General features: G+C 38.1%; 1 long non-coding RNA gene across 1 annotated transcript; it reads left to right on the forward strand.

Annotated features, from left to right (window-relative positions):
- The first annotated feature begins 264 nt into the window (after nt 1-264).
- On the forward strand, nt 265-27,239 carry LOC120532181. The gene is made up of 3 exons (XR_005634240.1): nt 265-334; nt 14,805-14,910; nt 27,036-27,239. It is a non-coding gene; the product is annotated as an uncharacterized LOC120532181 (long non-coding RNA).

The raw sequence follows: 27,239 nt of genomic DNA on the forward strand, positions 1-27,239 counted from the left end.
GCCATTTTGATCTTTTGGTTCATGGGTTAGGTAACAAATGATTCTGCAAACCATTTTGTTTCAGCATATATGGAGAATGGACTAACGTTAATAAACTGACCTTTCCCTGAGAAAAACTGAGTGACCTACTGCTACAGCTTCCTTGTTTAAAGTTGCCTTTCCTTTTTTTCTGGAACCAGGAATTTGGCTTTAACATTTCAATTTAAGCAAAACATGCATCTAATGCTACCTAGTAAGTCTGTAGAACTGGATTTTCCAGTCTACGTTTCAGACAAGTGAAGAACATGCCTGAGATTGCCTGGATTGTTACTTTTGGCAAAAAAGTTTCTAAATTGTAAGTAAATGTAACTTTAATAACAGGCTTGTAAATATGTGTAGCTGCGTTTACCTAAAATTATCAAATTTCTGACGCTTTAGTTTGTTTCATGGGACTCTGGCAATAACCTGACACATTGAAATGATTCCACAGACAAAATATTTTGGTTTTTAAAAGCTTTAGTAAAAATGCAAAGTAAAACAGTTCACACAAAATTAGAGAAAAGTTGGTATTGTGAAGTATAGAAAAGTTTTTAAAAAATTCTATTTAAACCTTTTATATTTGTTTGTTTCTTAAGTTTTCTACAGTTGAAACATCTAAATGATCAGAAAACTGTATGCCTATCACATTTGCAAACTGCCAATGGGTCCTTCAGTCCCTGCTAGCAGTTGGACCTATTCCTAACATACTGTATTACAGATACAACTTACAGGGGAGAAAGGTTATACCATAATCTATAGCTACTGTATGAGAGAGAATTATATTCTCTTCAATTAAGCAAACACTAATATTACTTTAACTTAAAGCATTAACTTCTAAGATTGGCTCTTACAATATTTTTGAGGGCCTCTGTCAGTCACAGCCCCATGAAATCATCATAACAACCCCCTTTATTATAGCACTTCTAGCTGTATATTCTTTCTCCTGGTAGACCCTAATGAACAAACTGTCTTATTCTTTTGAAAGTACTAGGCATATTTTGTCTGTCCCCAGTAGTGGTGGATCTGGGGCTTGGGATCTGCACCAGCAATCGGAAGGTTGCTGGTTAAAATCATGTAAATGCCAGAAGCGGCTCTACTCCTTTGGGCCCTTGAGTAAGGCCCTTAACCTGCAATTGTTTTGTTCTGGGTATGATGTTAATCTGCATCCAGCCCTACAAGCAGGTCCTCCAACTTAAAGGGAAAACTTGGGGGCTGTTAGCAGGATTGGTACTCCAGTGTGGTGCTGAGATGTCACCTGCTGCACTTGGGTCCCGATCCAGGTGGTTCATTATGTGGTGGTTGTGGCAACATGCTGTAAAATCAGTGTATGCTCCCAACCTATCTCCCCAGAATTCATAACTTTTCTACCTCTAAAAGCCATATGAGAGCCAGACAACCTCTTACAATAGACTTTTTCCTAATATTCCTTAGACGTAATAGTATAATTAACTTTATCTTAGTTTCATGCAAAGGTAACTTCATTTTCATTGCTATATGACATTGCATAAAATGTAATACATTTATCCAGTATTTTGGATAGCATATGGAGTACTCTTTAAATTTTGTGCATCATATGAGAAGTGGACAAATTTATTTTTGAAACATTATAGCAAAGTATGAATGTATTGTAACAACTTCACAAGATCTTGTCTTCCATAATCCAGTTTTCATCTAGAATATTTTCATTATGTTAAAGAAGGCAGTCTATAATTCTTTAATATACAGACAAATAAAATTAATTTAGAATCAATTTATATTACACTCCCATGTACAAAAGCATAACACTGTATAGTCAAAATAAAATTGAAAAGGGAAGAAATAATAAAAAATAATGTAATATGTTCACACCAAAACAACTAGACATTGATTTAACTGTAGACATTTTCAATACATTCTTACAACTTTCCAGATTAATAATATAAGCAAATATGTACAAATTAATTAAGCTATAGACCTTGGAGAAAGGAAAATAAAACTATAATCCATATATCTTCCAAGGAATGTAAACCTCTAGGGTCTGTGATCAATAGCTAAAGGCAAGTCGAAGTCTGACCTAAGCCAACTAGGCCTTCCTTAATATATGATACAGACTAAAACGCATGATTTCAGAGATTGGGTCTGCTGCTTGAAATGTTAATGTCTGCCATTCAGTCTGAGACTTAGAAACTCAAAGCCTAGGCAAAGTCACAATGACTTAAAAAAAAAAAAAAAAGTGTTATACAATGAAAAGGCTCATCAGCAGCCCAGTAGGAGTATGCTACACTGAAATAATGAGACTTCAGTTTTGAGTTATATGATGATGTGGATGGGTATATCTTATTTTAGCAGACGGGTGCATTTGACTTCTAAGTTAATATTACATAAACTAGGAATTTAAGAAAGGCCTATGTTTTGTTGCAAATATGCAAATGATGATCAGTTTTTATTTATTTGTTTTTGTTGTTATAACTGAGAACTTTTTATTGTAACTTTTATGAAGTAATTTTAAGGGAAGTGATAGAAATCTTGCTTGTTCTGCAAGGGATTAAGAGTAGTTTTGTCATACTAACTGCAGAGATCAGTAGCCAAAGTTCACAAAATAGCATTATACTCAAAGTAAGCCTACATTAACACTCACACAAGCTCCTGGATTTTTAACTCCCTAACAGAGAGTTTATGATACTTTTAACAATGTATCATATGGACATCTGGTAGTTTAATGCTGTGTTATATTTCCCAATATTGTGTTCAGAGTATGGATACTTGATAGTTTCATTGTGTTTGTGTAACTGTGATACTGTTGGTCAAATCCCAGAAGCTTACTCAATTTCACCAATGATTTATCAAGCAGACTTCATTAGAGTTGCCCTCAGTGGTATTATGATTTTTGTGAGAGACAGAATACTTATTAAAGAAATTTTAGAGAAAAGGACAAGGAAATTTAAGATTTAAGGCAGGGATGTCGACCTCTGGTCCTGGAGGGCTGCAGGTTTTCATTCTAAGCATCTCCTTCATTAGTGACCAGTTTTTGTTGCTAATTAACTTTTTTGCCTTAATTTTAATTAACTTGACTCAGACCCCTTAGTTGTTTCTTTTTCTTTAATTAGCAGCCAAACAATAATGAGACATAAAACCAGCTGCCACATGTCCAGCACACCTGTGCCCATCTCACAATATCTGAAAATAAAGAAAACTGAAGGTGGTCTCAGTAAGGTTGATCTCTCAGGTCACCAAAACATTTTAACAGTGGTCTTAGAAAAAAACAGAAAATCAACAGTTTTGGAAATGTCTACTGTGGCAGAATGAGAGCAGCAACAAGCTTTCGAATTAAATAACTGCTTTAATTACCAGCAAGAATTGGCTTCTCGTTAAGAGATTGGTTGGAGTTTGAAATCCCAGTTTAGCTGGTCATCTGTCGGCTCATTTCACATCTCATTTGTGTTTGGCTGTCATTTAATGAAGAAAGGAATCAATTCAGAGGAATGAATCCGTAAAAACAGGTCTATTAAAATGAAGGGAAAGGAAGTTAATTGGCAATGAAAACTGGTCAGTGATTAGGAAAAGGGTTAGAATGAAAACCTACAGCCACTGCGGCCCTCCAGGCCAGGAGTTAGACACCCCTGATTTAAGGGACAAGACACAATAGTAGCAAAGAACATTGAGCAGAATTGGTACAAATGAAGGCCAAAGTTCTAACACCAAAGCCAAAACAAGCAAGACAATTCTTGTCATGGCCATTGACCCCAAGTACTTTTAAGAGTGCACTCATGAAAAGTGACCGAATATAGAGGAATATAAAATATAGAGGTATGACAAACGTCAATAACCGGTTCCTTGGTTTTGCTGATGTTGAGATGCAGACATTTCTCTTTGCACCTAGAAAGTAAGTTCTTCACCTGACTCCTATACTGTGTCTTCCCTTGTCAATACACCCCATAAGTGCAGAATCATCTGAGACTTTCTGAAGAGTAATTTGAGAATTTTCCTGATGTTCTTTATAGTCAGAGGTGTATAGAGTGAAGAAAAAAAGTAGACAGGATTGTTTCTTGTGATGCTTCAGTGTTGCTCCTATCCATATCAGAAACACAGTACTTGAGTCTCTCGCAGATAGTCCATTATCCAGGACAACATAGACTTGTTCACCTGCACCACAATAGGATTCCTATATTCCATGACAGGTACCCTCAGAGGTCTTCATGATATGAGACGCTAATTACCACTGGTTTGTAGGCATTAAGGAAAGAAGTGCCTGCCCTCTTTAGAACAGGAACAATGTTTTCCCAAAGAAGCTGCACTTTCTGAAGCCTTAGAATCAGGTTGAACAGGTGACAGAGGATACAACAAAGTCGGACAGCACAGGCCTGTGTAAACAACAATTATGAATAGCTACTCTCACCATCTGATCTCTTCATTGCTCAACAAAAGAAAAATCTTCAGATTTTTTATTAGTTTGGATTTTGATAGAACATACTGTACAATCTCATCTCTGTCGAAGAAGGGGATGAATGGAAGACTGCATGTAACATATCAGATATTTATTATCCCAGTCTTTGTGATTTAATCAGCTTTTTCTAAAAACTGTGGGGAGTGATTGAAATGGGGAAAGGTGTGAGGTTTCTTCCTCTGTAGGACTTTCCCTTGATTGGTTGCATAGGCAAAAGTTGTTTTTAGTTCTTTCCAATGATGCCAGGTTCCCCTTCCACCAGGTAGGAGCATGGGAAAGGATATACTGATATCACAGTCCCTTGGGACTCTCTATCAGTGACCCCACACCTCCTGCCTTGTCAATTGTGAACTCTAACTTCATGCAAAGGGGTCTCTTGTTAACGACACATCTCTCTCTTTCTCCTGTCTCTCTGTGTTTGTTGTCTTGTCTACCGCCTATAAATCTGGAAGTTCAGGGACTGAGCACGGCTGTAAACATTGGTCATTTGGGTTGTTCTATATACAGAGAGAGCCAAATAAGAATTTTGTGCTTTATTGAGCATTCTTTTGATTGCCTGGAAATGATGATCTGCCACCCCATTACTATTAGTAAACTTTGGGCAACCAGTGATTTGTTAGAACCCATACGTATTTGTAAACTGAGCTAAATTATGTCCAAAAAAAACCCCAGGCACATTATTGAATAAAAGAATTTAAGGAATACCATGCCTTGTAAAATAAACTGGTAAAATCTTCTGATCTAGTGGGAGCCAGTTTGACTTTCACAAATTGTGAGAAATAGTCAAACAATATTAAGCTGCTGTGACCATTCAGTGAAAACATGTATGCAGCCGGTTTTTGGCAAAGTTTCTCTAGTAGTTCACCAGACATCACTGTCTCTTCAGTATTGACCCACCCTTGACACAAACTCTGCAGTTCCACACCTGTTTATTTAACTGCTTGCTTAGCTGAGGCCACCACACAGTCTTAAACCTTCTCCCTACATTTTGCAATTGATAGCCTTCATGCAGTTTCTCTAAGATGTTATTCTACATGGCAAAGAGTATAGTTAGTCTTGAGCCTTTTAGCAGGAGGCCCTGATGAACTGTAAGGGGTGACCCATCTGGGCAGTACAATTTAATCTTACTTTTAGATTTATTGCAGTCTGGCATAATGCCACTACCTAAGAACATTCACTGTTATTTTGGAGCTGCTTACAAAGCTCATCCAGATATTGTGATCTGGCAGGCACAATGTCCACTATAACATTCACATACAGCTGTGCTTGAAAGTTTGTGAACCCTTTAGAATTTTCTATATTTCTGCATAAATATGACCTAAAACATCATCAGATTTTCACTCAAGTCCTAAAAGTAGATAAAGAGAAACCAGTTAAACAAATGAGACAACAATATTATGCTTGGTCATTTATTTATTGAGGAAAATGATCTAATATTACATATTTGTGATTGGCAAAAGTATGTGAACCTCTAGGATTAGCAGTTAGTTTGAAGGTGAACTTCGTGTCAGGTGTTTTCACTCAATAGGATGTTATTTAAAGAACAGGGATCTATCAAAGTCTGCTCTTCACAACACATGTTTGTGGAAGTGTATCATGGCACGAACAAAGGAGATTTCTGAGGACCTCCGAAAAAGAGTTGTTGATGGTCATCAGGCTGGAAAAGGTTACAAAACCATCTCTAAAGAGTTTGGACTCCACCATTCCACAGTCAGACAGATTGTGCACAAATGAAGGAAATTCAAGACCATTGTTACCCTCCACAGGAGTTTTCGACCAACAAAGATCACTCTAAGAGCACGGCATGTAATAGTCGGCGAGGTCAAAAAGGACCCCAGGATAACTTCTAAGCAACTAAAGGCCTCTCTCACATTGGCTAATGTTCAGTTTCATGAGTCCACCATCAGGAGAACACTGAACAACAATGGTGTGCATGGCATAGTTGCAAGGAGAAAGCCACTGCTCTCTAAAAAAACATTGCTGCTCGTATGCAGTTTGCTAAAGATCACGTGGACAAACCAGAAGGCCATTGGAAAAATGTTTTGTGGATGGATGAGACCAAAATAGAACTTTTTGGTTTAAATGAAAGCGTTATGTTTGGAGAAAGGAAAACACTGCATTCCAGCATAAGAACCTTATCCCATCTGTGAAACATGGTGGTGGTAGTATCATGGTTTGGGCCTGTTTTGCTGCATCTGGGCCAGGACAGCTTGCCTTCATTGATGGAGCAATGACTTCTGAATTATATCAGAGAATTCTAAAGGAAAATGTCAGGACATCTGTCCATGAACTGAATCTCAAAAGAAGATGGGTCATGCAGCAAGACAACAACCCTAAGCACACAAGTCGTTCTACCAAAGAATGGTTAAAGAAGAATAAATTAATGTTTTGGAATGGCCAAGTCAAAGTCCTGACCTTAATCCAATCAAAATGTTGTGGAAGGACCTGAAGCAAGCAGTTAATGTGAGGAAACCCATTAACTTCCCAGAGTTGAAGCTGTTCTGTATGGAGGAATGGGCTAAAATTCCTCTAAGCCGGTGTGCAGGAATGATCAAAAGTTACCGGAAATGTTTAGTTCCAGTTATTGCTGCAAAGGGGGGTCACAGCAGATACTGAAAGTAAAGGTTCACATACTTTTGCCATTCACAAATATGTAATATTCTATCATTTTCCTTAATAAATAAATGACCAAGTAATATTTTTGTCTCATTTGTTAAACTGGTTTCTCTTTATTTACTTTTAGGACTTGAGTGAAAATCTGATGATGTTTTAGGTCATATTTATGCAGAAATATAGAAAATTCTAAATGGTTCACAAACTTTCAAGCACAACTGTAAATGTTTGAAGTCTCCATGCCATCATTTGATGTACATACTGTACATCCTCACAATGTTTTACTGATGACAGAGACAAGGGGTCTGTTAGCAATGTCTTGCCTGAAACATGACTAATCTGATAAGCCTGACATGGAACTTCTGAATCCTCAACAAGGGCTTAGACAGATCCCTAGCAAACTTACCAGAGGCTTGCTATCTGTCTATGAATATGTTGCTCTATGAAGAAATCTCTGAACCATTCACTTCCCCAGGTTTTGCCCATGGCTTACTTTTCTACTTGAGCATGCCTGTGTTTCATCTAAAACTATGCATATGTCACAGGTCTCCAGTGCCTTTTGTCATTTTGCAGCAAAACAGCCCTGAGGCCAAATGAGAATGAGTCAGTTGACAGGTCCAGTTCCTTGTTAATGTTACACAATGCCAGTACCTGTAGGTATTTGTGTCTTAAAGGTAATGCTTTTATGTATGGACTTGTATGTGACCTGTGTTATATGTGAGCGTACCTCCTTAAAAGTGAACAAGCAAAAGCATCAGGTAAAGAAATAAACCATCTATATATTTGGTCTCAGAGGCGAGTACCAACTTACAAATCTATGGGGGAAAGCCTTAATGAATTCATGCTTCCTGTCTTATGGCAGTAGCAGACAATTTACTGGTATTTCTTTAATTTAATTTCAAGGAGGCACTATCTGGTTAAGTGGATAGCACTGCTGCCTCACAGCTGAGGTCACATTTTTGGTCATTATAATTGGTCCAGCATAATTCGCAGGTGGTTTTCTTTCCATAAAGGGCATTTAAAAGACTACTGTACCATTATAATCCACTCAAAAATACTTAAAATCCCTTCCCTATTGACTTCAATGCATTTCGCAGATTTCAGGGAAGTTCTTGAACATTTCCAGTTTCATTGAATTTAAGACAAGGCAAAGTCAGTTTACTTTGCTCATCACTAGTCTCCATACTACAAAAAATGATTTGCAATGCTAGGGAAATTGCAGAGCCGACTACTGTATGCTGACTCCAGAAGTATGAGGTACCGCATTAGCTATATGAGGACAGTTTGAAGGAGCTGAACTTTTTCAGTTTAAGCAAACAGATTAAGAGGGAACATGACTGAAATGTAGCATATCATGAAAGGAATTAGTACAGTAGATCCCAGTTGTTACTTTAAAATCTGCAGCAAGCACATAGGGACATGGTTGAAAATTTAAGGGCAGATTGCACACCAATGTTACATTATTCTGCTTGGAATGCCCATTAGTGTGGTGAAGAGCAAGACTTTAGATCTCGGTGTGATGTTATTTTGGGAAATCTAGTTGGATAGGATGGAAAACCATACTGGCTGAATGGCCTGTTCTCATAATAGTGTTTCTAATATTTTCTACATACCATTATTTTTGGGTTCTAGCACCATATCTAAGCACCAATACATTTGCTTCTCCACTTTGGTTCTGACACCTACGTACTCCATGGAAGGAACTTCCACTCTCACTTTGCCCCACTGGGGATCACTACTTATCTGGGTGGTTTATGTCTTATACACCTTACACAAGCTATTGAACAAGTGATGGAAACTTTTAGTGTTATAACATCAGTGGCTTTTAGTCTGGGCTCAAGGTTCAACTTAACTATTGCTGGTCTACCAAATAAGGTGGTGTGCAGACCTTTACCAACGTAAACTGAACTTTTTTTTTATTATATTTCAAGAAAATAACATTCCATATGATCAAGCCTAACTTATACAACAAAGAAGATAACATTACATACTGTATAATCAGGATAAACTTAACAAAACAGAGTTCAACCCCCCACCCGAGAGTAGGAGAGGAGAGCCAACAGCAAGAGCAAATTTTTAAATCAACAAAGAAGGGAAAATGTCCTTTCCCTCAATATAAAAGCTTATTCTAAAATGTTATCAATTAGATATGGAAGCTCTGAACCACTCAGTGGAAAGAAATTATGGGATAGCCCTTGTTTCGTATGTATGGGATACTTTTTCATATGTTCAAGATATTTTCACGCACATATAGTATACTATCAGTGCCTACGAGATGAATATAGATTAAAAAATATTACAAAAATATGCATCAGGGATACCTAAGTACAACATTACCAAGGCCATGGTGCTTCAGTTTGACATCACTTCCATCTCTTGTAGCATGGTGATATAAAAAGCAAATGGGTGGGCTTTTATTTATCAAAGGATTGGATGGTTTAGGTACATACTTATGTTTACACCTATCTGTTTGCACACATGTACAGAGCCTGTGAAGGGACATGGTGTATTTTGTTTTCCCTTGGAAACAATTTGGTGCGTACAACTTACTATCTCATGCTCACCATTTTACCATTTTCTAACTGGTGCCCACCACTTGCTATAGCCAGCACACCAGACACTTTAAGGTCACACCAGCAATTATTGCTTGTGTGCTGCATACATTCAGATGAGCACCAAATATCGTGTGTGACTTTACATTTTCTGGAAACCGGTCAAATCGTTGGATTTTTTTACTCACACAGTTACATTCCCCACTAATTTATATTGTCAGGTTTAGAAAAGCAGGCAATACATTCAAGCCCAGGTTGTTGGATCCGTAAAGCAGCAGCGCTAGCCACTGCATTAATGTGTAGTGAAAGGAAATGACATTAATTTGTTAGCTAACTGCTCACATCTGCTTAATAGCTCACAGCCAGATTATTATTCACATAAGTTATGAAAGGAATTCATATTTCACATATTAATTGTTTGTGATTTTTGTCCAGTCCAATGAGGGTACACTAATTCTCTGGTTAACATGGCACACTCTCTTATCTACACCAATGGACTGTGGCATTTAACATGTATCTAAAGAGTTAAACCCAAATCAGGCCACTTTATTTCTCATGTTTTTTTTGACAAGAGAGATGCCCTTTTTAAAAAGCCAAACCTGAATATCCTAATCAAATCCACTGGCACACTGTGTCATCTGTTGCACTGTGCAAAACAAATGGATATTTAAAGGGCACAGCAGAGAGCTAAATTGTGTTGTGGTTGTTTTTATTGTCATGTTAGTTCACCAGGTTAAATTGTGGGTTATTAGCCCAAACATAGGTACTCTTTGTATATGAATTGGTTATTCAAGGTATTTGAAAATTTCCTTCTAATCTTTACTGAGTGGCACACTTGTCTCCAAAAGGACAGGTTGTGGGGCACCACCTGGTGAATAAAGTTGTTTTTGGACTAAATATAAAGAAATATTTATTCAGAATCTGACATATGCATCTCATTCATACTTTCTGGCAGGCTCCAAACTTTCTTTTGTAGAATCTCCACCTCTTTCCCTTAGTGATAATATATCATTGTGGTATTAACTCATGTAACACATTTTCAAAAACGATACCACCACAAGTTTCTCCAGCCCTCAGTACTTATTTAGTAAGATTTCCAGACATAGATTAAGTATGGACACTGCTAAAGTTTAGGTACACTTTGTATTGCAGTCAGCTCTGAAACAGTTTGTTTTGTGTTATACAGTATAGTATATGTTGTAAAATTAGATGAAATAACCCTCTACAAAGATTTGGTGTGTCAAAGGTTACCTTGATTAAATTGACATTGGTATTATGTCTGAAAGAGAAAAACGCTGACAGCTGGTAAGTGTAATGCCAAAAATCCTCTTTTATTTTGTTCACTCTTCACTCCTCAGACCAAAGCAATCAAACTGATCTCATAAATGCAGACCAACAGCACATAGCTAGATAATTTAACCCTGTAATAATCCCCCACCCCAAACAGCTAAACATTGAGGATCATTGCTCCCCAAAAGCAAAGAAAGTATATAACAGAACAGCCTCCAAGTGCCTAGGGAATGAACACACCCATGTGGGTCATGGTGATGGCTCCTGGGGTAAAACAACAGGCTCAACTTCATTTTGTGCTGTGTCAGACTGGACACCAGGGTTACCCGGCCTTGTTTTAGGAATGGCCAAGGATTTTGCATTGCGTTCATTAGTAGGGTGAAATTTTACAGTCGATGATGGTGGTGCTACCCTTTGATTACTTGTGGCATGCCACTGAGAACCATCACCAAGATCAAATGTGGCTGGGCCAAGCTGTCAGGTGACTTAAGCTGGAGAGGATCAGAAAGGCCATTTTGTTATTATAATTGTTATTGGGAACTCTTACCTAATCTGAGACTGTTATGCTGACCTTCTTGACCTGTTTTCATTGATAAAACCTTTGTTTTATTCTATATTGCTGCCTAGTGACAGATAGCTTATCATTAGATATTGAAGGCAGGGCACAAGGCTTACACTGATCAAAAATGGGATGATGCACTCGAGACTCCAGTCATTGTATGCTGGGATGATCTGTAGTGCAAGAGAGTATTAAGCAGAGCCTGATGAAAAGAACACCCTTGTGCCTGGAGTGCTCTGAAGCCATTTTTAAATGTCTGGTTTAAATATTCCTCTCCTCCGTTGGCCTGCGGAAGGTAATATGTGGTGCAAACATGCTGAATGCTGTTTGATTCCAGAAATGACGACAATTGGTTACGGGTGAACTGAGGCCCATTATCAGTAGTAATGGTCTTATGAAACCCCCAGCAAGAAAATAGTGATTCCAGATTGTTGATGATGACACAGGATGTGACTGGGTCAGCTGCAGGAACCTCTGGGCCTTTTGAGTGTAAGTCTTACACAACAACCATACATCATTAGTGGTGAGGGATGCCATGGATTACTCTAGAGATGTCCATCTGTTTGTTCCCAGGGTTGGATGGCCCAGGCAATAGGGTACAATAGAGGAGGAGCCTGGCCACCCTTCTTGCCACTTACCAGACAGACCATAATCTTTAATCAAGTCACAACATCTGTTTTAGTTTTACTATACCTAAATGGATCTCACGAGCCACTGACAACACATGTGTATGAAGCACATTTTGCACCACACCATGAAACCTCATACCACACAAGAACCATTCCAGCAGGAGAGTTCTTCTTTCACTCCATAAAAGTGTAACAGTTCTTTGGGTACAGTGCTAGGCTGACCATTCCTGAACTGGAGAGTAAAGCAGTACTGGTGAAGGTGGAAACCCACAGTGTAAGCTCAATGAGTGGTGCCCAGTGCCAGATGCTGACAGCAGATTAGTGAGAGCCTGATGGCCTGTTCTTAGTGTAAAGTGTTGACCATACAGGTGTCATCTTTCACTTGCAAAGACACACACTAGTGCCTCATGTTCACCCACTGAGTATATCTGCTCAGTTTCAGTGAGGGCTTAAGAGGTAAAAGCTGTGGACTTCTCCAATTGACCCTTACTTTGTGACAGCACAGCCCCCTCTGCTGTAGCAGATGCATCACAGGTGACAAACGTGGGGTAGAGATGTCAAAGCAGGCTAGAATCAGAGGGGAAGTCAGCTATGATTTCTGGAGGTAAACAGCCTTGGGACAAGGGGACCACACCCATGGCTTATGCTTCAGCAGGAGCTGGTGCAGAAGTAACAGAATACTGGGGTAAAAACTTCAAAGAGTAACTGGCTTCCTCAACTGCACCTAAAGAGCTACCTCAGCTGCAGATAAATGGCAATGGAATAGCATGGATTACTTCAACATTTGATTGGTGAGTAAATATGCTGGCAGCTGACACATGAAATCCAATAAACTCTGTCTCTGGCACTGCAAAGATAAACCTCTCCACACTCAATGCGAGTCTGTGTATAGGTGGAGCTGAAAGAAGTTGTGAAGAAGTTTGTCATGAAAAGAGATGGTGGGCCAATGTATGTACACCAGTTTCTTCTAAGTATATGACCACTCCTGGAATGCCAGCAGGCACTGAGAACTATCTTTTTTGAAAGCAGATTGGTGCTGAACATAACTCAAAAAACATGCTATTATGTGTCACAAAACCTGTGAGGTCTCTGCTGTTGGAGTGAAGAGTCACTTGCAAAGAGCCTTGTCTAAGATACAATTTAGGAAATAAGATAGAACCATAAAACTGAGCTGTGAATTTTTCTGAAGTGGAAAGTATATATTTGTCTTGAATTATGTGTTGGGATATGTTGGAGTGGCTGTATAACTGAGGTGACAGTGGGGTTGAGTGAGGCAACTCGAACCTGTAAAGAGTCCCAGCCATTTTTGTTGTTGTGGTGAGGTTACCTGCAAGATTTTCATGCCACTTTTATCCAAGACAGAAAATCCCAGGGCAAAAAATAGATCTAGTCCCATCAGATTCACCCTTTTTTTTCGTAACATGAAAGCAAACATTAGGCAGAACAACTTTGCCATACTGAACAGCGAGGTTGATTGAACCTACCAGGGATATTTGAGAGCCTCCATAACTGTTGGCAGTAGTGATAGGTGGAGACAGGGCCATAGAACTAAAAAAACTATATATGAGTATTTTTAAGAGGGAGATAGTAGCACCAGTGTCCAACAAAGGGGATGGGGGGAGGGGGGAGAGAATGTTCTATACCGTTTAAACTGACCATGCATGACTTGAAAACTGCTGGTCCTGAAAACACATTGTGAATTAAAGCTGCAGTCTGTCCCTGCACACTGATTGGAGAAGATTGACCTACCTTACCAAAATGGTTTCATTTACCACAGTTGTAACAGGTCTTGACTGCGTGCTGGATAGCTTTGAGCTCTGGTAATGTGTGATTGTGATTCACAGTTTCCACAGTGCTGCTGAGGATGTTTTGAATGCCTGTGTCACACGAGCTGCACTCTCTGTTATCTGTCTGTTGTGCTGAGTTAAGGCCCTGTGGAACGGTCAGCCTGAGGGTGCCACCAGTAACTGTCTGATGTGGAGGCAGAAGCAGAGCGTTTCGAAAGCTCCACTGCACAAAGTGCTGCAGATTCCACACTTAAACCAAAAAAGTCAAATCTTCTTTTCCAAGCAAAAGCCTTTTGTGAACGTTATTGTTTCTTGTGCATTCAATTAGCTGGTAGAGGATCATCTCATCCTGAGGGCCTACAAACTTGCACAAAGTAGCCAGTCTCCTTAAGTTTGCAACATACTGATGCACTATCTGAAAAGAAATCTCAGTAGTAGAACACTTTGCAGGGCAGAGAAGTGAGCATTCAAAAGTGCAACTGCAGCATCATAAGTATCAGCTGGTTCCAAAGTGTCAAGCACTTGCTGCCCTTCCACTTCCAGGCAGTGAACGAGGGGTATCCTTTTGCATTCAGCCAAAACATCCTTAAGCCCCAAGGCAGTGACATAGACCTCAAAGGACTGTAGTCAACTAGTCCATGGAATCAAAGGGTCACTGCTTAAAAGTAGAAAGGGAGGTGGTGGTGTTGAAAGAAAACTCAGCCATTCTTGTCACCAAATATGTCTGAAAGAAAGACTCATCAGACCAAAGCAATCAAGCTTATCTTACAAATGCAGACCTACATCCCTTGGCTGCATAATTGAACCCAGTAGTTCAGTTGACACACTGCGCATATATAAGAATTGGTGATGATAGAAAGGAAAAGGAAATTGTCACACAATACAGATCTGGTTTCTTGATTGGTCAATTAATAAATTAACGCCATTTTGCAGGGCGTGTGGAATCTTACCAAGTCACAAGAGGAACTGGTTACAGCCAGAGCCAGGAGAAACTCGGTCATTGGCCCTCTTCAATGCTGAGTGTAGAACAGAATAATGGGTAAGTAAAGATGTTACATCGAGTTTATCCAATGGGTTCAGGTGCTATTCAAAATGCTCTTCCCCCAGTGACGATGATCTAATGGAGAAGCTTGTGTGCCTCAGCATTGGATTCTGATTTGTCTGGAGATAAGTGCTCAATTTAGGGTTACCCTAGGCAAATTGATCTAACTTGAAGAGTCAGAATAAGAACAATTGATAACTGACTTAAGTGAGTGTTTTTAATCTATATTAATAACATTTCAATAACCCCTGTTTGTCTTACGTTTTTTCATCCATTTCACGCACTAAGGACCTCATTTCTATCCTCAGATCTCACCTTATCTGTTTGTTTGCCAATCATGCTGAAACTGTCCAACTTAAAATGTAGGCTGTATAGGCTATAATAGATTCTCAGCACTCTGAAGCATGCCTGTGGAGCCCAAGAACAATAAAGTGTTCATAATTAGAATAGTTAGAATTCCAATCTATGTTAATCTAGCAGTTGTTTAATGCCTCCAGGGATGAATGTATCTGACATTGAGGCTAAATTGGATCTTCTGGTAGATAAACTATCTACCTTATTGCTGCATTTCAGCACTAACAATATTTGTTTACAGCAATCTGAGGTTTAAAAGAGAACTTCATCTCTCTATGCGCCAAACCAAAAAGAAAATGTCAGAATTTAATTGTCTGGCCCCTTTCCAAGACTATACAGAGGGGATGTGATTTATGCCAACTTGTGTTCTCTTCACTGTTGGCTAGAAACCTGGTAACAGGATAGACTTTGTGAACAACTGGGATGATTTTTGGGAATCATCCTAATTGGGTGTAAACTTTTGTTTTATCCCAAAATATGGCAGCAAAACTGCCTGGCTGACTGATCAGAGCACCATCTAGGCTGTAGTCTTGTGATCTTAAATTCTTAGCTGTTGTTTATCCCACCTGTTACTGTCTTGTAGTTGTTAACCATAATCCCAGTTATGGGGCATCTTATAAATTTAGTCTTGATTCAAACCATAAGTTACTTGATGGCCAAAAAATAAGGTATTGAATTAGACCAATAGATAAAACCAGATCTTCCACCTGGGCACCTGTAATAATAAATTAATTCAAATTAAAACAAAAAATATCACCAATTCAGAAACATGTATGCAGTTTTAAATGCTGCTTATTAAACTTTTGGTCTCTTGAAAGTAAAGAGGCTTTGATAAATGAAATTATATTAAGTACAAAATCTGATTTGTGTCTTCTCACTGAAACCTGGCTTAGTAAATTCTATGACACTATTCCAGATGGACATATTCCTTCATACATGTAGAGATTCTGGTTTGGAATAATTCATTGTGACAAAATGCAAGCTGCTTCTAAAAGTTTAGGTGACTTAACATCCTTTGAGGCAGTCATTTTAAATATTAAAACAGATTCCAGCACAAATGTACTGCTAATCTACAGACTACCAGAACAATATTCATTTTTCATCACTGAATTTGGCGACCTTTTATCTGATTTGGCTATAAATTATGATCATGTAGTGTTGATAGGGAGATTTTAATGCACACGTTGATATGGAAACTAACACTTTTAACAAATATTTTACTTATTTGTTAAATTCAGTAGGGTTTTATAAGGTTGTCATTGGCCCAACTCATAATCATAACCACACATTAGATGTAATTATAACTCAGAGTTGAAATTCAAAATTTAAACATTACTCCATTAAGTACTTAATTACATTTGATTTGGTTCTGCCCTTACCAATACACTTTCAGATTAAAACAGACAGTGCAACATCTACATTGTAACTCTGTTTCAAAATTTGTAGATGTTTTTAATAAATCGAGAGTAATCATGGGAAAAAATTAAGACCAAATTATATTATCAAATTATAATTTGACCTTGAGAGAGGCTTTGGACACAGGAGCTTCCCTTAAAAGTGATCAAAGCAGTTTGGTCTCGTCCGATGCGAGAGATGGATGTCTGAAGTGGAGCTCCGCTAGCAGTGGTGCTATTTTTCATATTATTTGCTTATTATTCTGAGATATCCTGTATTTATTCAACCCAAAAGGGACCGCTACAGTATATGTAAACACATATAAACATGGCCAACAAGAAGGGGGGTCCGAAAGAATCGAAGACTAAAGCTACATCCAAGCTGCGATCAGCAAGCCCTAGTTCGAGATACGGCCTCTCAGAGACAGACCTGGATCAGATGGGCGAAAGTACAGACTCCTCGGGACCACGGTCCGCTACATCGTCGCCAGCTGAGAGCGAAAAGGGGAGCGAAGGTGCGATCGTGAGTGCAGATGTGGATAGCTCGCCGATTGGAGAGGATTACCTGAAACTGGAAAAGGCGGGAGGTCCGCGGCTTCAGTTACGCAATTACGCTGGACTGGAGCAGCGGGACACCGGCTTCAGCAGAGTCTGCTGCTTCATCTACGGTACAAGAAGGCACATTTGAGCTATCTGAACTGAAAGTGTTGCTCGCTGAGCTCAGGCAAGATATAAAGAAAAGCGAGAAGGCTAATGAGAAAGCAACGGCAAAGGCACTTGAGAGACTGAAACAGGAATTAAAACAGGAAATCCAACAGGCAAATGAAAGGCTGCGACAGGAATTCCAACAGGCAAATGAAAGGCTGCGCCAAGAGGTACAACTTGAACTTCGACAGGTGCTGGGTAAAATCGAAGAGCGCATTGAGAAAAACTCAGTTAAACTGAGCACGCTTGCTGATCGATTGGAGCATCTTAGTGAGACATTCACGAATCGGATCGAAATAGCCGAACATCTAGCTGCCAGTGCCGAGGAAAGAGCAGTAAATGTCAGTTGAATGTAAAAAACTCGGAGAAAAACTTGGAGACAGACTGGCTGCTTTAGAAGATGGGAATAGAAGGTATAATGTCAGAATTGAAGGCCTGCCGGAGAATCGAAAGTTTAAACCCGTGAAATTCGCAACTGAACTTTTTCTAAAATAATCGGGGCGACTTTAAAGCAGAATCTGAGATAGCAGCGGCTTATCAGCAGACGCGATCAAACACCGTCAGACCCGACCAAGATCTTTTATAGTTCGTTTTGAACGATTATCATTTAAGTTAGAGGGTGATGGAACTCCTCAGGAAAAAAAAGGAAGATATTATATATGAAGATTGCCACATTCGTCTTCCCTGACTTCTCTCCAGCAACAGCTATTAAACGCCGCCTTCTATAATATTAAACAGCTGCTACGGCAAGCCAATGTCAAATACGGCCTCCTGTATCCGCAAAACTGAAAGTGGAATGGCAGGGTCATTTCTATGTTTTCGCTAGCAAGGAGGAGGCAGAAAATGAGTTAAGAAAGCTGATCCCGGACTATTCTGATACATAATTGTGAGTCATGGCGGTAAATGATAATGCTAGGATTAATAATCTACTGTCTGATCTATTTGTTTTTAAAATACGGGTTTTTATCAGCATATATTCTCATATTCTTATATTATTATTACTTATTACTTATCATTACTTAGTATTACTAGGGCGCTAAATGTTTATGTTTTATTGTGCTTAATTACGTTTTCCTCCTCTTTTTCTTTTCTAATTATTTCATGTGTACCCTAAATGAGACTGTTCAATATCATACCCTTGGTTTGCTGTTATTGCTATTACTGTATTAAGACTTGTTATGCTTGTTTTGGACACATCTTTAACACCATCACCTGGGTTTATTATCTGGGGATATCATCTTAATGCACTAAAATTGATGAAGATTATATGTATATATGTATGTATATATGTATGTATATATATATATATATGTATATATATATATGTATGTATATATTTATGTATATATATATATATATATATATATATATATATATATATATATATATATATATATATATATATATATATTGTCACGCAGCTATTAGGAGGCCGCGGACTGATTCGAGAACACCTGGGAAAACATTTGCCGCCAGGGAATGGCGGGTATTAACTTTCTCCTCTGCTTCCTTGTAGAAAAAGAGACCTTCCAGCACCATTGGCCTGGTTTGACCGCAGCGGCTCCGCCTCTTCCTCCGCCATCTTGCCCTGACGCCATCCTTCCCATCCTCCCTTGCGTCCTTCCCAGCTGTCCTTCACTTCCGCTCCACCCCTATAAATGGCATGACGCCAGGAGACGGCGCTGCTATGAACTGTTTAGTTTATACTTTTGACCTTTTCGCTTTGGAAAATTTCTGTGTACAATATACGGGCTGGAAAACCCCAACCCTTATTGCTGTCTCCCTCGTCCTTTTAATATATATATATATATATATATATATATATATATATATATATATATATATATATATTAAGTGCAAAATTCTTTTCTTTTTTTATTTATTTTTTTTCTTTTTCTTCTTTAAAGACTATATTGGTAACAGATATCTCTATCTTTTAACCTTAAAGCCACTGCATGGGGGCTTGATGTGCTTTGGACGTGCTCTGTCTCTGGGTATGTCAGAGGACTGGGACTGCATGAAGTGGGTTTTAGCCTCACCTGGGGAGGCAAAAAGGAGGGTGGGGGTTAAGGGGAAGAGAAAGAGAGCAGGCTTGATCTATATCTAATCTATCATCTCAATCTTTATAATTATAACTATCAACGTAATAATAAGCTGCATGGCAACAACTCTTGGGGAATAGGAAATTAAGACCTAAACTATTTCACTTCCAGTTAAGACTATAATATGACACCAAAAACTCAGAATCAGTGTCTCCATGATGGGACAGTTAACTTCGTAAGCTGGAATGTTAAAGGCCTGAATCACGAATTAAAGAGAAAGAAAGTACTTTCTCACCTAACAGGTCTAAATGCTAAAATAGTATTTTTACAGGAAACCCACTTACTAAGTAAGGATCAGTTCCGCTGCAAAAGACTGGACTGGCCAAATGTTCCATTCTAGTTTTACAAAGAAAACTAGAGGGGTGGGAATTCTCATACATAGAACAGTACCATTTGTAGCATCAGATGTAGTATTGGATCCTGAAGGGAGATATGTGATGGTCATGGGAGACTTATCTAACTGTAAAATGATTTTGATAAATGTTTATGCACCTAATGTTGATGATAAGGAATTTATACAAAATTTATTTGCATCCATTCCCAATCTGAACACTCATAAACTTATAATGGCTGGGGACTTTAATTGTGTTCTAAATCCACTTTTAGATAAGACTTCCTCCACAGGGGAACGGCAACTAACACCGCAAAGATAATTACAAAGTTTATAACTGATCACAACTTATCAGATCCCTGGAGGTTTTTAAACCCAAATTCAAGAACATATTCTTTCTACTCACCAGTACATCATTGCTACTCAAGGATTGATTACTTCTTTATAGATAATAACTTCTTGCCTAAGATTAAATCTTGTAAATACGATGCTATTGTTATTTCAGACCATGCTCCGATGATCTTGGAGCTGAAATTACTAAGCCCCATACACTCACCCTGCAGATGGCGCCTCAATCCGCTTCTATTAGCTGACGAGAATTGTACTGAATTTATATCCAAACAAATTGAATTCTTTCTAGAGACAAATACATCCCCTGAGATCTCTGCAGGAATACTCTGGGAAACTCTTAAGGCCTTCTTAAGAGGACAGATTATCTCATATCTTTCCCACAGAAATAAATCCGCAAGAAAGTAGCAGAGATAAAAGCGAAATTACTAAAATAGATGAAGAACATGCCAGACTACCAAGCGAGACTCTACATAAGAGGAGGCAGGCTCTACATTCAGAATTAAACCTCTTGACAACTAAAGAAACCGAACAACTAATTTACAAATCCAGACATCATTATTATGAACATGGAGAGAAAGCTAATAAGCTTTTAGCGCAACAAATCCACAAGCAAGATGTACGCAACGAAATCTCGGTAATTACTAACACGAACGGAGATAAAATCATCGAACTGAGTTTAAAGAAGACAATATACAATCTAATACATTTCTGGATAAATTACAGATACCACAAATTGACGCTATTAGTGTGGAGGAGCTCGATAAACCTCTGTCATTATCAGAATTACTGGATGCTATAAAGTCACTCCAAGGTGGAAAAGCAGCAGGCCCTGACGGCTACCCTGCAGAGTTTTACAAGAAATTCTCCGCTCAGCTAGCTCCCCTCCTATTAGCAACATTTACAGAAGCCAGAGATAACCAATCTCTTCCACAAACCTTTCGCCAAGCACTAATCACTGTCTTCCCAAAACAAAATAAGGACTTATTACAATGTGCATCATACAGACCAATTTCACTTCTGAATAACGACGTTAAAATACTCTCTAAAATCATAGCTAGAAGGATGGAGAAAGTGCTCCCTCAGTAATATCACAAGACCAAACTGGATTTATTAGGGGCCGACACTTATCTTCAAATCTTCGACGCCTGTTTAATGTAATATACTCACCAACTAAATCAAACACCCCAGAAATATTATTATCATTGGATGCAGAAAAGCATTGACATGATTGAATGGAAATACCTTTTACTATTTTGGAGAAGTTTGGGTTTGGCCCGAACATTTGTGCATGGATTAAATTACTGTATACTAACCCAGAAGCTTCAGTTTGCATCAATAACATTTGCTCAGACTACTTTAAACTAGAACGTGGCACAAGACAAGGATGCCCTTTGTCACCACTGCTGTTTGCAATTGCCATTGAACCACTGGCAATACATTGTCGAAATACTGATCAGATAAAGGGGATTAGCAGAGAAGGACTGGAACAGAAAATCTCATTATATGCAGATGACATGGTACTGTATATATCGGACCCAGAAAATTCTGTGCCTGCAGTCTTAGCAGCACTCACAGAATTTCAAAAGCTCTCTGGTCTCAGAATTAATCTGAATAAAAGTGTACTCTTTCCGTGAATTCAAGCATATAATATTAGATTAGACACCCTTCCTTTTATCATTGCAGAACAGTTTAAATACCTCGGGGTAAACATCACAAGTAAACATAAAGCTCTTTATCAACAAAATTTCGTCGTCTGCATGGAAAAAATTAAACAAGACTTGCATAGATGGTCAACCCTTCATCTCACACTAGCTGGAAGAATTAACACTGTTAAGATGAATATTCTTCCTAAGCTCCTTTTTTTATTTCAAAACATACCAATATACATTAATAAATCGTTCTTTAAGCAATTAGATTCAACAATAACCTCATTTATTTGGAATTCTAAACATCCACGCATCAAAAGAGCGACCCTACAAAGACAAAAGGCAGAAGGCGCATGGCTCTACCTAACTTCCAGTTTTATTACTGGGCAAATATACAGTCGATAAGAACCTGGACACAAATAGAAGAACATACACAGGCATGGACCGCAATAGAAGTAAAATCCTGCAGTACTTCTTTGTATTCCTTGCTTTGTGCTCCAATAAACACACGTTATCGGCAATACACTAATAACAATTGTGCTCCACTCACTTAGAATCTGGAACCAATGTAGAAAGCATTTTAAGACGGAGAAGCTTCTTTCTGTGGCACCCTGCAAAAGAACCACCTCTTTCAACCCTCACAAACATATGCAGTTTTAATATCTGGAAAAATTTGGAATTAACTTGCTTAGAGATCTTTATATAGACAACGTCTTTGCATCCTATGAACAATTACATTCCAAATTTAACATTCCAGCTACAAATTTCTTTCACTATCTTCAAATCAGGAACTTTGTTAAACAGAACCTTCCAGATTTTCCTCATCTTGCACCCTCATCCACGCTGGAAAAATTATTGCTCAATTTCAAGGAGTTAGACTCCATCTCTACAATATATAAAATCCTTTTACAATCCCTTCCTTTCAAAGATCCAAGAGGACACTGGGAAAATGACCTCTCAATTAATATATCAGAAAAGGAGTGGAAAGTAGCAATGCAGAGAATTCACTCAAGCTCCATATGCAAAGCATACAATTATACAACTCAAAATTATATATCGAGCACATCTGTCTCGACTAAAACTCTCAAAATGTTTCCAGGGCATGATCCAACCTGTGAACGCTGCAAAGCCCCAGCCTCACTAGGTCACATGTTCTGGGCCTGCTCCAAATTAACATTATTCTGGACAAAAATTTTTAATTACCTCTCAGACAGTCTTGGACTCACAATCCCTCCTAACCCATTAACAGCTGTGTTTGGGGTTCTTCCAGAGGGTCTTAAAGTGGAGAAAGACAAACAAATTGTGATTGCATTCACTACACTGTTGGCACGCAGACTTATTCTGATAAACTGGAAGAACCCAAACTCTCCTCTTTTAAGTCAGTGGGAAACTGATGTGTTATATTATTTAAAATTGGAAAAAATCAAATACTCAGTTAGAGGATCTGTGCAGACTTTTTTCAAAACATGGCAGGATCTAATCAGTAATATTTTGAAATGATTTTATAAAGCACAGAGAATTTGTTGATTTAGGTATTTTTACAAGCCTTAAATTTTACACCGTTTGGCTTGCTCTCTCTCTCAAGGGTGGGGATCGATCTGTTTTTAGCATAATTCTTTTTTTTTTGTAAAAACGTGATTGCTATGTATTGATTGTAATAAAATTAATAAATAAAAAAAAAAAAAAAAGTGATCAAAGCACAAAGAAACTCACCCCAGTTTAATGAGAGCACTCAAGCTCTTAAATTAGTGTTGAAAACTGGAGTGTAGGTGGAGAACAACAAAGCTGCCGTTTTTTTTTAATTACATGGACAGTGAGTATTAAATATAAAAAAATCTCTCTTTAAAGCCTGCTCAGACTATTATTCTAAAATAATAGATAACAATTATCCTCATGTACAGTTTAAGACAGTGGCTAATTTAACAAATGGGAATTCAGAACTACAGTGCGAAATACCTAAAGACATTAGCAGTACAGACTTTATGAACTCCTTTAATGAGAAAATCAAAAATATAAGATCCCAGATGTCAGTATCATAGTGCAAACCTAATACTAGCTTGGCAAGCCCTGTCTCACCTTGCATTCTACACTTTAGAAATTTTAATCTTGTAATAGAGCAGGAAGTCTTGTTCCCTACATCTAGCACCAACAAAACTTGCAAAAAACACAATGGATGTTATTGCAGCACCTATTTTTAGCATTATCAATAGTTCATCATTGCAAGATGCATAACCTTATGCACTAAAAAGTCAGTTATCAAACCATAACTTAAAAAGTCAGACCTCCACCCATATATACTTAATTATACACACACTTAAAAATTTACCCTTTCTCTTTAAAATACTTGAAAAGTTATGTCACCAATCAGCTTCAGTCTTACCTTACACATACATTTTTTAGAAATTTCCATATCTGGTTTCCACACCGGTCATAGTACAGAAATGGCACTAGCATGTGTCGTAAATGACATTCTAATATCCTCTGAAGGAAATTCCACTGCAATTATTCTATTAGATTCAAATGCAGTGTTTGATATCATTGAATATTCTGTTTTACACAGGATGCAAACTAACATTGGGCTTACAGGCAATGTTCTTTCCTGGTTCAGTGCTTATTTATCAAATAGTTTCTAGTAAGTACAAAAATGTTTTGATGGTACTCCACTATACACATAATATGATTATAGTTTCCCCCAGGGCTCAGTACTGGGACCTTTACTATTTTCACTTTACATGCTTCCACTGTGATTTATCATTGGAAAATATAACATCAAGTTTCACTTGTATGCAAATGATACCCAGTTTTACCCTTCTTTTAGACCAAATGGTGTTTATTTGACGTTGTCTTTAATTAATCTGTTAGTGAATTAAAGGTTAGGATGGATGAGAGCTATTCGTCTTTAAACACAGATAAAATAGAAATGTTAATTATTGGATGGATTGTTGCTGATACATTGTCATTATTTAACTCAGTTGGAATCAACATTAGTTTTACTGAACCAGGTGTAATTTCTTCATAATAGTAACCAGAACCATTGAATGGAAATAAAATTTAAATATATTTACAGCTTATTCAACATTCTGCTAATGAGTATAGAATTTGATTGGTATATACAGCTGAATTCACTTATTTTCTGAGTTTAAATTAAATTTATGAATGACAGTTCCCACAGAAACCTAAAAAAATTGACTAACGTAAACCAGGATTTTTATAACTGTAGAATGCCTGTGCCAGGCTTTTGCTAATCTTCTTTTAGTTGTTTTCTTTCCAAGCACCCTAAAGTACTTGAAGAATTTTCATATTGTATCAAGCCAGTTACCTGTTTAGTATAAAACCTGGACACCCATAAAAGAAATAGGGAAACATGGAATAGAAAAAGAAACAATACAGTAGATCTTGCACAAACTTAAGTAACTGAGAATCCCTGCCACATTCAAAAGAGTTTTGAGTTGAAGGGGAATCTGAGATGGTGAATGATGATGAATACAGTAGATGTAGCTCTACACAAAGAACAACACTTACAAGGGATGAAGATAAGAATCAGTACTTGATTTGAACCTTAATTTATGTGTGAGCAATGTGTTCTGTACCAAATAATTTATGAATGGCTCTGAACAAAAGTAACAGTATGAGTCCTGTAACTTATGGGATTTATTAAACAGATTACTGCTCTTCAAGGTCTAAAGTTGTGCTATATGTGTAATTATAGCTAAGACAATTGTCTTGTTTTAATACATGTATATATTTAATTACATTATTATTCAATGCTGAAAAAAACTTTCAGGATTGTGGTTTACTGTTTTATTAGTAACATGTTTGCCTAAGGTGTCATTCAGAATTCCTAATTCTTAAGTGCTATGATGCCCCTTTGTTTCAAGATGGCTGACTGTTAGCTAGGACATTGTGTGGAAGAACTGGAATCCCTTGAGATACAGATCCAAAGGCTCAAAAGTATCTCAGGGAACATAAACCTCTCCCTTTCAGATTTCATCTATGTCCAGGATCGAATTTGCTACTCCAACTTGACATAGTGACACTTGTACCATGAGCAGAGTCAGCTTTACTCCAGTTCCTGGTCAAGAGACAGTAGAACACCCTGAAGCTCAACTTACTCAAACATCACTGCTCACAACTGCTTTAACCTTCTCTGCTACCCTGTCATGGCTGAAGACACTAATGATGTTATGGGAGACTCGATCGTGCTTCACCTGAACTTTCAGTTACTGAACCATAAAACTTTTCTGTCTTGTTTTCCTGGAGCATGAGCTAAAGATGTAGAAAGAAGTCCCTTGAAAGTACTTGAAGCACAAGGGCAAGACTGTTGGGATAATTATGTTCCACTCCAGCATCAACGACATTTGACATAAACATGGGAACTCCTGAAAATGGACTCCACATTCCATATTCAGGCCATGAAATACAGGAACCTAGCTCCAAGAATCCACATATTAGGACCATTACCCATGCTGAGAAGATCGGATGAAGCGTATAGTGGATGCCTGGCTGTAAACGTCTGGATTAGAGCCTTCTGTGAGAGGCAAAGCATCTCTTACATAGACAACTGGGATTTTTTTGGGGGGAAAAGACTGCTTTCCTTCCTTTCCTTAATAGATTCAGCACTAGGGTCCTCTCTGACAATATCTCGAAGGTAATTTGACATTTTTGACTATGGAATTTTAGGCCTAATGTTAACTATAACCTCTTGTTAGAATATGATAAATTCTGCAATAGGTTCACTTTTACATGTGCATCATACTAGCACTATAGTAATGGACCATAGTTTAAATAGAAGGTCTGGACAAAGTGGTATGATTGCAAATATAACTACCATAGCATTCTGATACAGCTCTGCTTCTCTGAGCTCTCAAATAAGGATATACTAAGTATTACGGGCAATAACCAATAAGTTTTTTTTATCATCTTATCAGTGATAAAAAAAAATAGCCTTTCTTGCACTGAGTGAAACGTTATTCTGCAGCAACAGTGCTCCAGTATTAATTGATGCAGTGCCCTTGAGGTATACTTTTATTTTTTCTGTTAATCAAGATAAGAAATGTGGCATTTTAGTGAGTATTTTTTAAGCCAATTAATGGCCAAGCCAAAGATACTAGTTTTGGTACTTTTTTATGTTGTCACACACGTGCGAGTTGGAGGCAGTCAAAGGGCCTAAAGGTGAGTGAAATCTCGCGAGACAAGGGAATATCATGTGGTACTTACCTAAATCTCTTTCTACCTGCAGAAAACTGGAAGAAAAATAAAACCTCTCCATTTCCAGCTTCAAAATGGCTGCAATGGCATCACTTCCAGCCCACTCCAAATGATGTCACTTCCGGTTCCACAATCCATTACTTCTGTCTACTCCTGATGACGCTGGTTCCGTGTTCCCGCCTCCAATTGTCACTTCCTGCCAACCATTTCCTCTCCCATCATACATTCTGCTATA

Source organism: Polypterus senegalus, chromosome 7 (assembly GCF_016835505.1).
Source record: "Polypterus senegalus isolate Bchr_013 chromosome 7, ASM1683550v1, whole genome shotgun sequence".
Taxonomy (NCBI): domain Eukaryota; kingdom Metazoa; phylum Chordata; class Cladistia; order Polypteriformes; family Polypteridae; genus Polypterus; species Polypterus senegalus.